The sequence below is a fragment of the Phyllostomus discolor genome, chromosome 5 (genome assembly GCF_004126475.2).
Source record: "Phyllostomus discolor isolate MPI-MPIP mPhyDis1 chromosome 5, mPhyDis1.pri.v3, whole genome shotgun sequence".
Taxonomy (NCBI): domain Eukaryota; kingdom Metazoa; phylum Chordata; class Mammalia; order Chiroptera; family Phyllostomidae; genus Phyllostomus; species Phyllostomus discolor.
In genome coordinates this window covers 115790911-115801156 of record NC_040907.2, presented here as the reverse complement: position 1 = coordinate 115801156, position 10246 = coordinate 115790911, and the positions used below count along the sequence as shown (strand labels likewise).

Sequence of the window (10246 nt, the reverse complement as noted above, 5' to 3'; positions counted from 1 at the left end):
GGGAACCTGCCCTTTCTAGCACAGGGCTGTGCCACCCTCTGTCATTGTTTCAGGCTTAAGTCAGGCAGGAGAAGTAAGGTAGCCAAAAGATTAGGAGACTTCTTGTAGACAGAATGAGGACTCAGGCTTTGTGAAAGCTGAGGGGCCAGAGTCCATCACCCCCTTTCTCCATACCCCCCCCACGTCCTTCCCTGAGGACCTCCACATGATCATGCCTGTCTTAGATCATTACCCCCTTAGAGAATCTTACCCGTCATTGGCTAACTGTTCAAGCACTGGGGGCCAGTTATGGATAAAATAAAAGGAGCAGAAGATGCACTCCTGACAGGGAGATAAGCTTTGTCCCCTTCATGGCTTATGGTCCGAAGGTTGCTCCCTCACCCTTAACCATGAGGGGTAACAGCTCCTGAAAACAGGCAGGGTGGCTCTCAACAGATGACATGACTTCTTTCACTAGGCCACCTTCTTCAGTGGTTAATGATACCTGTTAATGATAAGCTGGTTTGTGTGTATGTGTGTTTGTGTGTATCCTATACAGCCACACCAGCAGTATATGTCTTTCTAAAAATAATTTCATGTAATATCTAATAAGACATTTTGATCCATTCTTCAGTTTGGAGAGTTTTCTTCTGTAATTTCTGTGGTTGTCATTTCTTCATCTGTTTCATTATTTCTTATTCTGATTCAGTGATAAGTAAACTAGAAGTCTGTAAATGTTAAGCTTCTTATATCAATTGTTTATCTTTATACACTAAATTCTATGAGAATTTATCAGGTGAATCTTTGCTTCACCCATTTGAGTTTCTGCATAATCTGTTCACACCTTCATGAGTTGCATTTCCATTTTAATCTATCATGATTTCACATTATTTGCACTTAGTGACTGTATATATACCAGTCTCTTTTGAATCATAACATTGTTTCTTGAAGGAGTGCCTTCTTTGAATTACACATCTTTTCATCAACTAAGAATTTTTTTAAAAATTATTAATTTTATAGAAAGAGAGAGAGAAAGAGTGGGGGGAGAGAGAGAAAGAGAAACACATTGATTTCTTGTTACACCTATATATACATTTATTGGTTGCTCTTTGTATCTGTTGTGGGATTGAACCTGAAACCTAGGCCTATTAGGATAATGCTCTAGTCCACTGAGCTACCCAGCTAGGCTGGAAACATTTTTGAAATTAATAAAATCTAAAATTAGAAACATAAGATTGTAACCAAGACATAGTTGTAATAAGCTATGTCCAAGATTGATGTAATACTGTGTGGTTTGCTTTTGTAAGTCACACCTTAATTTTGAATCCAGTAGGTAGTTTTGCTTTTGAATTTAGTTTACTTTGTTAAGGAGAGGTTAAAAAATTTTGAATCCAGTAGGTAGTTTTGCTTTTGAATTTAGTTTATTTTGTTAAGGAGAAGTTAAAAAGCTGGTTAGAGCAATGCTCTTATTTCCCATACTTACAAAAAGGAAATTCAAAGAAAACATGAGAAAAAAGTTTCCTAGATGAAAATATGGCTCTATATTATAAGAAGGCATGGCAATTACATAAGAAAATATAAAACAAGGAAACTAAGAGCACAGAACTCACCAACAGTAAATTAATTCATTAAACAGGATTTATTTCTTTATTCACTAATTCACCAAAAGTTTTAAAGATTATTTACATATTTAACATTTCCTTTGCCCCCATTTCTTCATTAATTCTGTTCATTCATTTATTTAACAAATACTTCTTGAGCATTTCAGTAGTCCAAGCATTGGGAGACACAGGCATTACTATTCTTTAAAGTACTGCTAGTGTCACTAATCAATAACCTGATATTTCAGTAGTTGAACACAATAATATGTTTGTTTTCACTAATATAACACCCTAATAAAATGTGTCTTATTGACAGGAGGGAGAGGGATGGATTGGAGGCCTGGATAGTTGGAGGGGCCAGATCTATGAAACTGTTTAGAGATCCAGGCTGGTAGAGATCCCTAAGTGTACACTGATCTTTAACAACCAGCTGGAAGATAAGGACAGAATAATGTTGGGGAAAAAATAATCCCTCCTAAAACCCACCAGATCAGAAGAGACACAAATTACTTTCATCCATATTTCATTGTTGAAAATTTATTAAATGACACCACTTGGATACAAAAAAGGTTGGGCAAAGTAGCCCCCATCCTAGGAACATGTCTGTACTCTAAAGGGAGGCATTATTTTTTAATGGACAGGTAGCAGATCAAAACAGACCCAAATATCTGTCCCCTTGGAGTGCACACTCCATTGGCAGAAACTAATACTATAAAATAATAGTAAAATAAATATTTTGTCAGAAAGATATAAACATTATGCAAATAAATAAAGCCAGGAAAAAAGACAGGGAGTGCTAGATGTGAAATTTTAAATGTGTTGTCTGAAATGACCTCAATGAAAAAGAGATACTTGAGCAAGTATTTGAATGAGGTTAGAGTATGAACCAAGTAAAATCTAATGGGGAAAGCATTTAAAGCAATAGAATAGCAAATGCAAAGCCCATGATGTGATACCTTGCTTGGTGTATTTAAGGACCAAATGATGGCCAATGGGAGTAAAGTAAGCAAAGGAGAGAGAGAGAATGGTAGGATAAGAGGCAGGGAAGTAATAGGGTCCCACCATACAGAGGCCTTAGGAATGACTGAGTGAACTTTTACTGTGAGATACAGGGGAAGTCAGAGGGTTTTTAGCTGAGGAGTGAAACAATTTGATTTATGTTTAAAAAATATTACTCTAGTGACTGTGCTGAAAATAGACTGTGATGCAGTGAGGGCAGAAGCAGGGAGATGATTAGAAAGAGTTTTCAATAATTGAGATGAGAAATGATGGCAAGGTAGACCAGAGGCTTGAGAAGTGGCTGGATTCTTGATATGTTGAGGGTAAAACCAACAGGATTTATTGAGGGATTGGTGGTGAGATGTGGAGGAAGAGAAGAGTCAAGGGTGACTCCAAAATTTGGGGCCTGAAAGTCTAATTGGCTGAATAGAGTTTTCATGAATTGAGATGGGAAAACCATAGGGCAACGATTTTCAATCAGAGTTTGTGGTACACTGGTATGCTAATAATATTTTTAAAACATGTGATACCTGATTATTTAGTCAGGAAAACTGACCTTTTTTTCCTTAGATTGTCAAATTAAAAAATAATAACAGCCAATACAATAAAGATGTCTGGTGTGAATGAATCAAAATCATACCTATTTTTGTCAGATTAGCAAGAATATGTATTTTGTACGTGCTGCATAATTTTAGTAATTAGCCCCTGTGTGCCATGAGATGAAAAGGCTGAAAATCACTATTGAAGGGGGATCTCATTTAGACATTGGCAGAGTGTATCAGGATTTAATTTGGTACGGCATTTAAATATAGAGGTTGAGATGACAAGTAGGCAGTTAGATATATGAATCTGGTTCAGTGAAGACAGAGGAGAAAGAGGTGTTTGTAAGGAATATCTTCAAACATTGAGCCCCGAGAGACTCCAACAATTAGAGTTTGAGGAGGTGTGGAGAAACCAGCATAAGAGAATGAAAAGGAATGACTAGAGTAAGAGAACTAGGACAGTCTCATTCAAAGAAGCCAAGAAAGAGAAATATTTCAAGAAAGAAGAGTGAACCAGTTTCAATGTCTTTTGATGGTGTTCAGTAAAATGAGAACTGGGAATTGACTGGGAACTTAGTTGTGAAGAGTCTTAATATGTTGGTTATGGGTAATCTCAACAAAAAGTTTTAGTGTAGTGATAGGGTGGGAAACTGAGATTTGAGTTAGATAAAGAGAAAATGAGAGGAGACAAATTTGTGGCAGTGGGCTTATTTAATTATTTTGTGTGTTTTTTTTCCTATAGAGGGAAGTAAAGAAATGGAGATGGTGATTACAATAGGAAATGAAGGCAAGAAAGTTTTTTTTTTTGGAAAAGATAACTGCATTTGTAAAAAGACTATGGAAAATTTATGATGGGAGAAAAATAGAGGGCAATGAATAAGCAATAATCTTAAGTCAGTGAGAGGTCAGGTGCACTAGTGAAAGGGTGGGACATAGATAGGCTCACATTGTTTATCCATAACAATGCAGGGTAAGAGGAAAATATTTGGTGGGCTTCTGGGAGTTTCCTTAGAATTGCTTCTTTTTTTTCAGGGAAGTAAGAAGCATGGTCATTCAGAAGAAAAAGGAGAAAATGTGAAACCATCATTTTGGAGAATGGGCTAGTGAATGAAAAAAAGAAATCTTTGCAGAAAGTTCCAAGGACCCACTTGACATTAATAGTCATGTAATAAAGCAAAACCATTCGACCTGGTGGTGTCTTTAATCCCATCATATTACCTATGTTTATAGCCATGGTGTGTATGCAGAATTTTGTTCAATGAGGTAGGCATTTTTTCTTGGTGAGTACAATAACATGAGAGAGTGTTAAGAGAGTTTAGTGTGCTAGCAAGAGAATGATTAAAATTGCACATTATAGACTCTAATCTGGATGAGGTGAGAGTGATGAGTAGTTGAGCAGCCTAGTAGAAAAGATGAAAGGATCAATGTATTTGAATACTTTTTTGTAGTTATGTTATTAAAAACAATGCCCTAGAAACACTGTGGAGTTGGTAGTCAGAGTGGAATCCTTGAAGCAAAGAGGATGGTGTGGTAGCAGTTGGTAAATGGGTGAAACAGGAAGAAGGGCTTTCAGGAACATGTACAAAGGATACATGTACAAAACTGAAGGGGGGTAGGATCAAGGTGGGAGGTGGGGATGGCTGGGGTGTGGGGAAAATGGAGACAACTGTACTTGAACAACAATTAAAAATGTGAAAAAATTACAAGATTTAGGGTAGAAAAAGCCTAAAATCATGATATGAAATAAAGAATAAATCAAAACAAATCTCATAAACAAACATGTTGATAAAACTATTATTTGTCATGCCTAAAAGTATGGAAACTAGTTCAATGTCCAATGACAAAATAAATAAATATTGGTATATTTACTCAAAAAGAAAAAGGTCTGATATAATAATAGAACTGAGGAGGTAAAGATGGTTGCAAAACAAAATCATTTAGGAAGAAAAGATTAAAGAATGAAGAGGCTAAGGTATTGGAAGGATCATCCAACTTGTTTAACTCCTGAAAATTTTGACATGGACACTGTTACATAAGGGGACATTGATATATGAACTAAAATCTTACAGCTACGACCTTCAGCTATTTTTGCAAATATATGACTTAAAGTTTTTTCTCTGACATTCTGGTTGGGATACTCTGAATTTTTTTTGAAATAAAAATGTTTTTATTTTTACCTCATTTTTCAAAGACATATGTATGGCTATGGATTCTAGGATTCTAGGTTGAAGTTATGTTCTCTTAGCATTTTAAAAATACCATTCTCCTGCCTTTTATTACTTTAATGCTTGCTGTTGAAAAGCCAGTTAGGTTAAGAAATGTAGTGTTTATTGAAGGTAACTTTTTTCCCAGTAGCTGGTTTTTATACCTCTTTTTTCTGTTCATCAGTCTCACTAGAATTTGCCTATGTGTAGGATTCATGACTTTCTGATTTGAAGATTTGTATCCTTCAACAATTTTGAACAATCCCCATGTATTGTTTCTCTTAATATTCACTGAATTCTCACTTGTATTGTTGGACTTTCTAACTCTATTTCCATTTTTTAAAAACTTCTCTTTCTTGTTTCCCATCACTTATATATTTATAAGTGCTTCATCCCCTGTATGTTTCTCAGATTTATTTTTAGTGTCCTAGTTTTTTTTCCAGCTGTACCTAATAATTTTTAACTATTATATTTTCATTTCTATAGATTTACTTGTTTTTAAATCAAATGTGCTTCACTGTTGGTCTCTATTTTTCCATATAGCTATTGTCAATCTCTAGTATTTCTTTAAGCACATTTAAGCATGATTTATAATCTCTATCTGATAAGTCGGATATCTGAAATAACTGGGAGTCTGAATCTGTTATGGCACTTATTGCTCATGACAATTTATTTCTTTATTAATATAATGATTTTTAAAATTATGAGCTTATATTCCTTTAGTCTTTATCTTTTCATTTTATTAGGGTAATGTTGAGGCACAATTTAAATTTTCTTCATAATGGGTTCTCATATACTACTTTCATGTAACTGGGGGTCTTTGCACTCCAGAAACACTTCAAATTATACTTTAAGTTTGGATTTGGTTTGAGGAAGGGAGGCATAATGGTGTAAATTTTGTTTTCAAAACATGAGTATAAACTTTTGTTTACAAACATATCAAGGGAGTCTTTCTTAAAATTTTAATTTGTTTATTCACAAGAACCATAGCAGAAAACTGCATTCCTAATGGGTTATTATGTGTCAGGGATCTGAAATTTCCACAGAGAGTTTTTAATTTGATCTTCCACAGTGTCCCTAATTTGCATGGCTTACTGAAACTGAGATCCTAGGCCACCATACTCAGCATAGGAATTCAGGAAACTTTTCTCTTTCATTGCTTCTCACTCTTGTGACTTCTAACTTTTTTGTCTTACCTAAAATTTTTCTGAAACATTCTTTTACATTCTTGGTAATAGAACTGTTTATTAAAACTGATTCTTTGATATATTTTTAATTGTGACAGATTGGAAATGGGAATGGTATGTTCTGGGAACATTTAAGCAAAATTATAATTCTTTGGAGGAAACTTTCATCTTTTTGTTTATTTCTCAAGACATCTTTATACATATACTATAGGATTGTATTTTTTGGCCATGTATTAGAAGTTCTTTCTTCCTTAGTTTGTTGTTTATAGTTTTAGCTTTATTGATGGTGCTATATTTTTTCCTGATACAGAACTTTTAAATTTTTAATCAAATATATTGATCTTTCCTTTTTTTAAGATTTTATTTATTTATTTTTAGAGAGGGAAGGCAGGGAGAAAGAGAGAGAGACAGAAACATCAATGTGCGGTTGTTGGGGGTCATAGCCTGCAACCCAGGCATGTACCCTGACTGGGAATTGAACCTGAGATACTTTGGTTCACAGCCTGCACTCAATCCATTGAGCTATGCCAGCCAGGGCCTCCTTTTTATATTATCTGCCTTTTATGTTATGCTTGGAATTTTTCTCTATCAATATCATGAAATAATCCACTAGTTATTTCTTATAGTTATTCCTGGAATATATTTTTCAAGAACCCATTTCCTTAGTAGAATATAAATGACTTTTTATGTTGTACTAAATAGTGATATATATATAAAATATGTTTTTAACATATTGTTCCAAAACTATTGCATTCCATTTAATTATAGAATATATAATTTTTAAAAATACTTGCATAGTAAAAAATGTAGTTCCATGACAAGTTCTTTCATTTCTTTCTCCTTCATTCATTCATTTTGTTTGTTTTTATAGAAATATTGAGTGTTGTACCACTTTTCATGAAGCTTTGAGGAAACAAAAGAGAAAAAGTTGAACATATTGAAATTCCACATCTAGGCATAACAGATAAGTGAGCAGCCAATTGTGACTGAGTGTGCTATTATCTTCAATGACAATCTACTTAGCATGGACACCTATATGGTAGATATATCTCATCCAGAAAATGAACTCAGGGAAGCCTTTCTAGAAGAAGCTATTTGAATTATGTAATTTTGATTTGTGTTCATTCACTGGAGATGGTAGGGAAGGACAGAAGTCAGAGGCAGAAAGCCAAGCTGAGGAAACATCTGTGATGTTTTCAGCAGAGAAGGCCATGGGTTACTTGAGAAATTAAAGAAAAAGTGGTTCATTTTGGAATGTATTGTAGATGGTGATGTGCACGTTCTGCCAAATAAAGTTAGGCAAAAAGGGCCAATGGAATTGCGGATGTTCTTCTGAGAGCAATAGATTCACTGAAAGCTGGAAACTAGAGAGTTATGTGATCAAATTTGCTTTTTCAAAACAATATTGGTACTGTAGCTTTTTCATACTAGGTGGAAAATGGCAGAGCCTGAAGAGAGATGAGCTCATTAAGGGGTATTGCTGCAATGTAGATAAAAAATAATTGTGGCCTAAGAAGTGAAAGGAAAGTTACCATGGAGTGGGATTTCTGGCCCAGATGGAGGCATAGACACTATGCCTCCTTGCACAACCAAAAGAAGGACAACGACAACTTAAAACAAAAAACAAGAACTGACAGGAAATTGAACTGTATGGAAGTCTGACAACCAGGGAGTTAAAGGAGACACATTCATTCAGTCCAGTAGGATGGGCGGAATTGGGCAGCCCGGGTGGAGAAGACTCGCAGCAAGGTGGTGGCTGGTGGATCCAGAGAAGGGGCGAATTGTGAAACGGCATGGAGCAAAGCGGCTGGTGGACCAAGCAGTCCCACATTCTCGAGTAGGTAAACCAGGTGAAACTGGGGAGTGAGACTGACTGTACCACCCAGCATCTGGGCTCAGGGAAATAAAGCCTCAAATCACTGATTGAAAACACCTGTGCAGTGCTGGGAGCAATTCCCAGCCTCATAGGAGAGCTCCTTGGAGAGACCCACAGGGCCATAGAATGTACAAAAGCTAACCCACATAGGAATCAGCACTAGAAGGGCCCAATTTGATTGTGGGAAGCAGGGGAAGTGACTGAAATCTGGCAGAGAATGGAGCAAGCACCATTGTTCCCTCTTGGACCCCTGCCCCCATACAGTTTCACAATGCAGTGATGTGGGTTGCCCTGCCCGAGTGAATACCTAAGGCTCTGCCCCTCACTATGTAACAGGTATGTCAAGAAAAAAAAATGATCCAAATGAAAGAACAGATCAAAGATTCAGAAAAAACACAACTAAGTGATGAAGAGGTAGCCAACCTATCAGATGCACAGTTCAAAACACTGGTAATCAGGATGCTCACAGAATTGGTTGAATTTGGTCACAAATTAGATGAAAAAATGAAGGCTACACTAAGTGAAATAAAAGAAAATGTACAGGGAACCAATAGTGATGGGAAGGAAACTGGGACTCAAATCAATGGTGTGGACCAGAAGGAAGAAAGAAACATCCAATCAGAAAAGAATGGAGAAATAAGAATTCAAAAAAATGAGGAGCGGCTTAGGAACATCCAGGACATCTTTCAACATTCCAACATCCAAATTATAGGGGTACCAGAAGGAGAAGAGGAAGAGCAACAAGTGGAACAGTTATTTGAACAAATAATAAAGAAGTTCCCCAATCTGGCAAAGGAAGTAGACTTCCAGGAAGTCCAGGAAGCTCAGAGAGTCCCAAAGAAGTTGGACCCAAGGAGGAATACACCAAGGCACATTATAATTACATTACCCAAGATTAAAGGTAAGGAGAGAATCTTAAAAGCAGCAAGAGAAAAGGAGACAGTTACCTACAAAGGAGTTCCCATTAGACTGTCAGGTGATTTCTCAAAAGAGACCTTACAGGCAAGAAGGGGCTGGAAAGAAGTATTCCAAGTCATGAAAAGCAAGGACCTACATCCAAGGTTTCTCTGTCCAGCAAAGCTATCATTTAGAATGGGAGGGCAGATAAAGTACTTCTCAGATAAGGTCAAGTTAAGGAGTTCATCATCACCAAGCCCTTATTGAAATGTTAAAGGGACTTATCTAAGAAAAAGAAGATAAAAAACATGTATAATAAAATGACAGCATACTCACAATTACTAACAACCATACCTAAAACAAAAAAAAAAACTAAGCAAACAAGTAGAACAGGAACAGAACCACAGAAATGGAGATCACATGGAGAATTTTCAACAGGGGAGTGAGAGGGGGAGAGAGGAGGAAAAGGCACAGAGAATAAGTAGCATAGATGGTAGGTAGAAAATAGACAGGTGGGGGAGGGGTAAGAATAGTATGGGAAATGTAGAAGCCAAATGATGCGGACTCCAGCGCACAGTGTGTGCAGCACTATGGACAAAACACGAGACAAATTCACATGGACTACCGAGTCCTGTGGAGGAAAAGGGACAGCACAGCTAGTCTCTGAAGGGGAGAGCACCTTGGAGTGGCCTGATCACTCTCTTAAGAGGAGAGTGCCCCGACCCTTGCCTTGATAGGCTTTTATTGGGTTCGTTTTGCACGAGATTACAGGTAAAGTTCATTAATCATTATAAGGTGGTAAGAATCAAGCATACAAAGACCTCTGAGAGCCTATTTTGAGTCAGGGTCAGATAGCTAAAGAGGCGTAAAACTTTGAGGAACAAACTCACTTCTCGCGCTTGGACTCTTATCATTTAATTGAGAGCATTCTAAACAAAGCAGGTTTCACAGGATTTTACAT

At 36.5% G+C, this 10246-nt stretch overlaps 1 protein-coding gene across 3 annotated transcripts in view; it reads left to right on the top strand.

The window, feature by feature from the left end:
* Nucleotides 1-10246, top strand: part of NRG3 (neuregulin 3) — a 1226667-nt gene that overhangs the window by 212491 nt on the left and 1003930 nt on the right. The gene's annotated exons all lie outside the window — the stretch shown is intronic.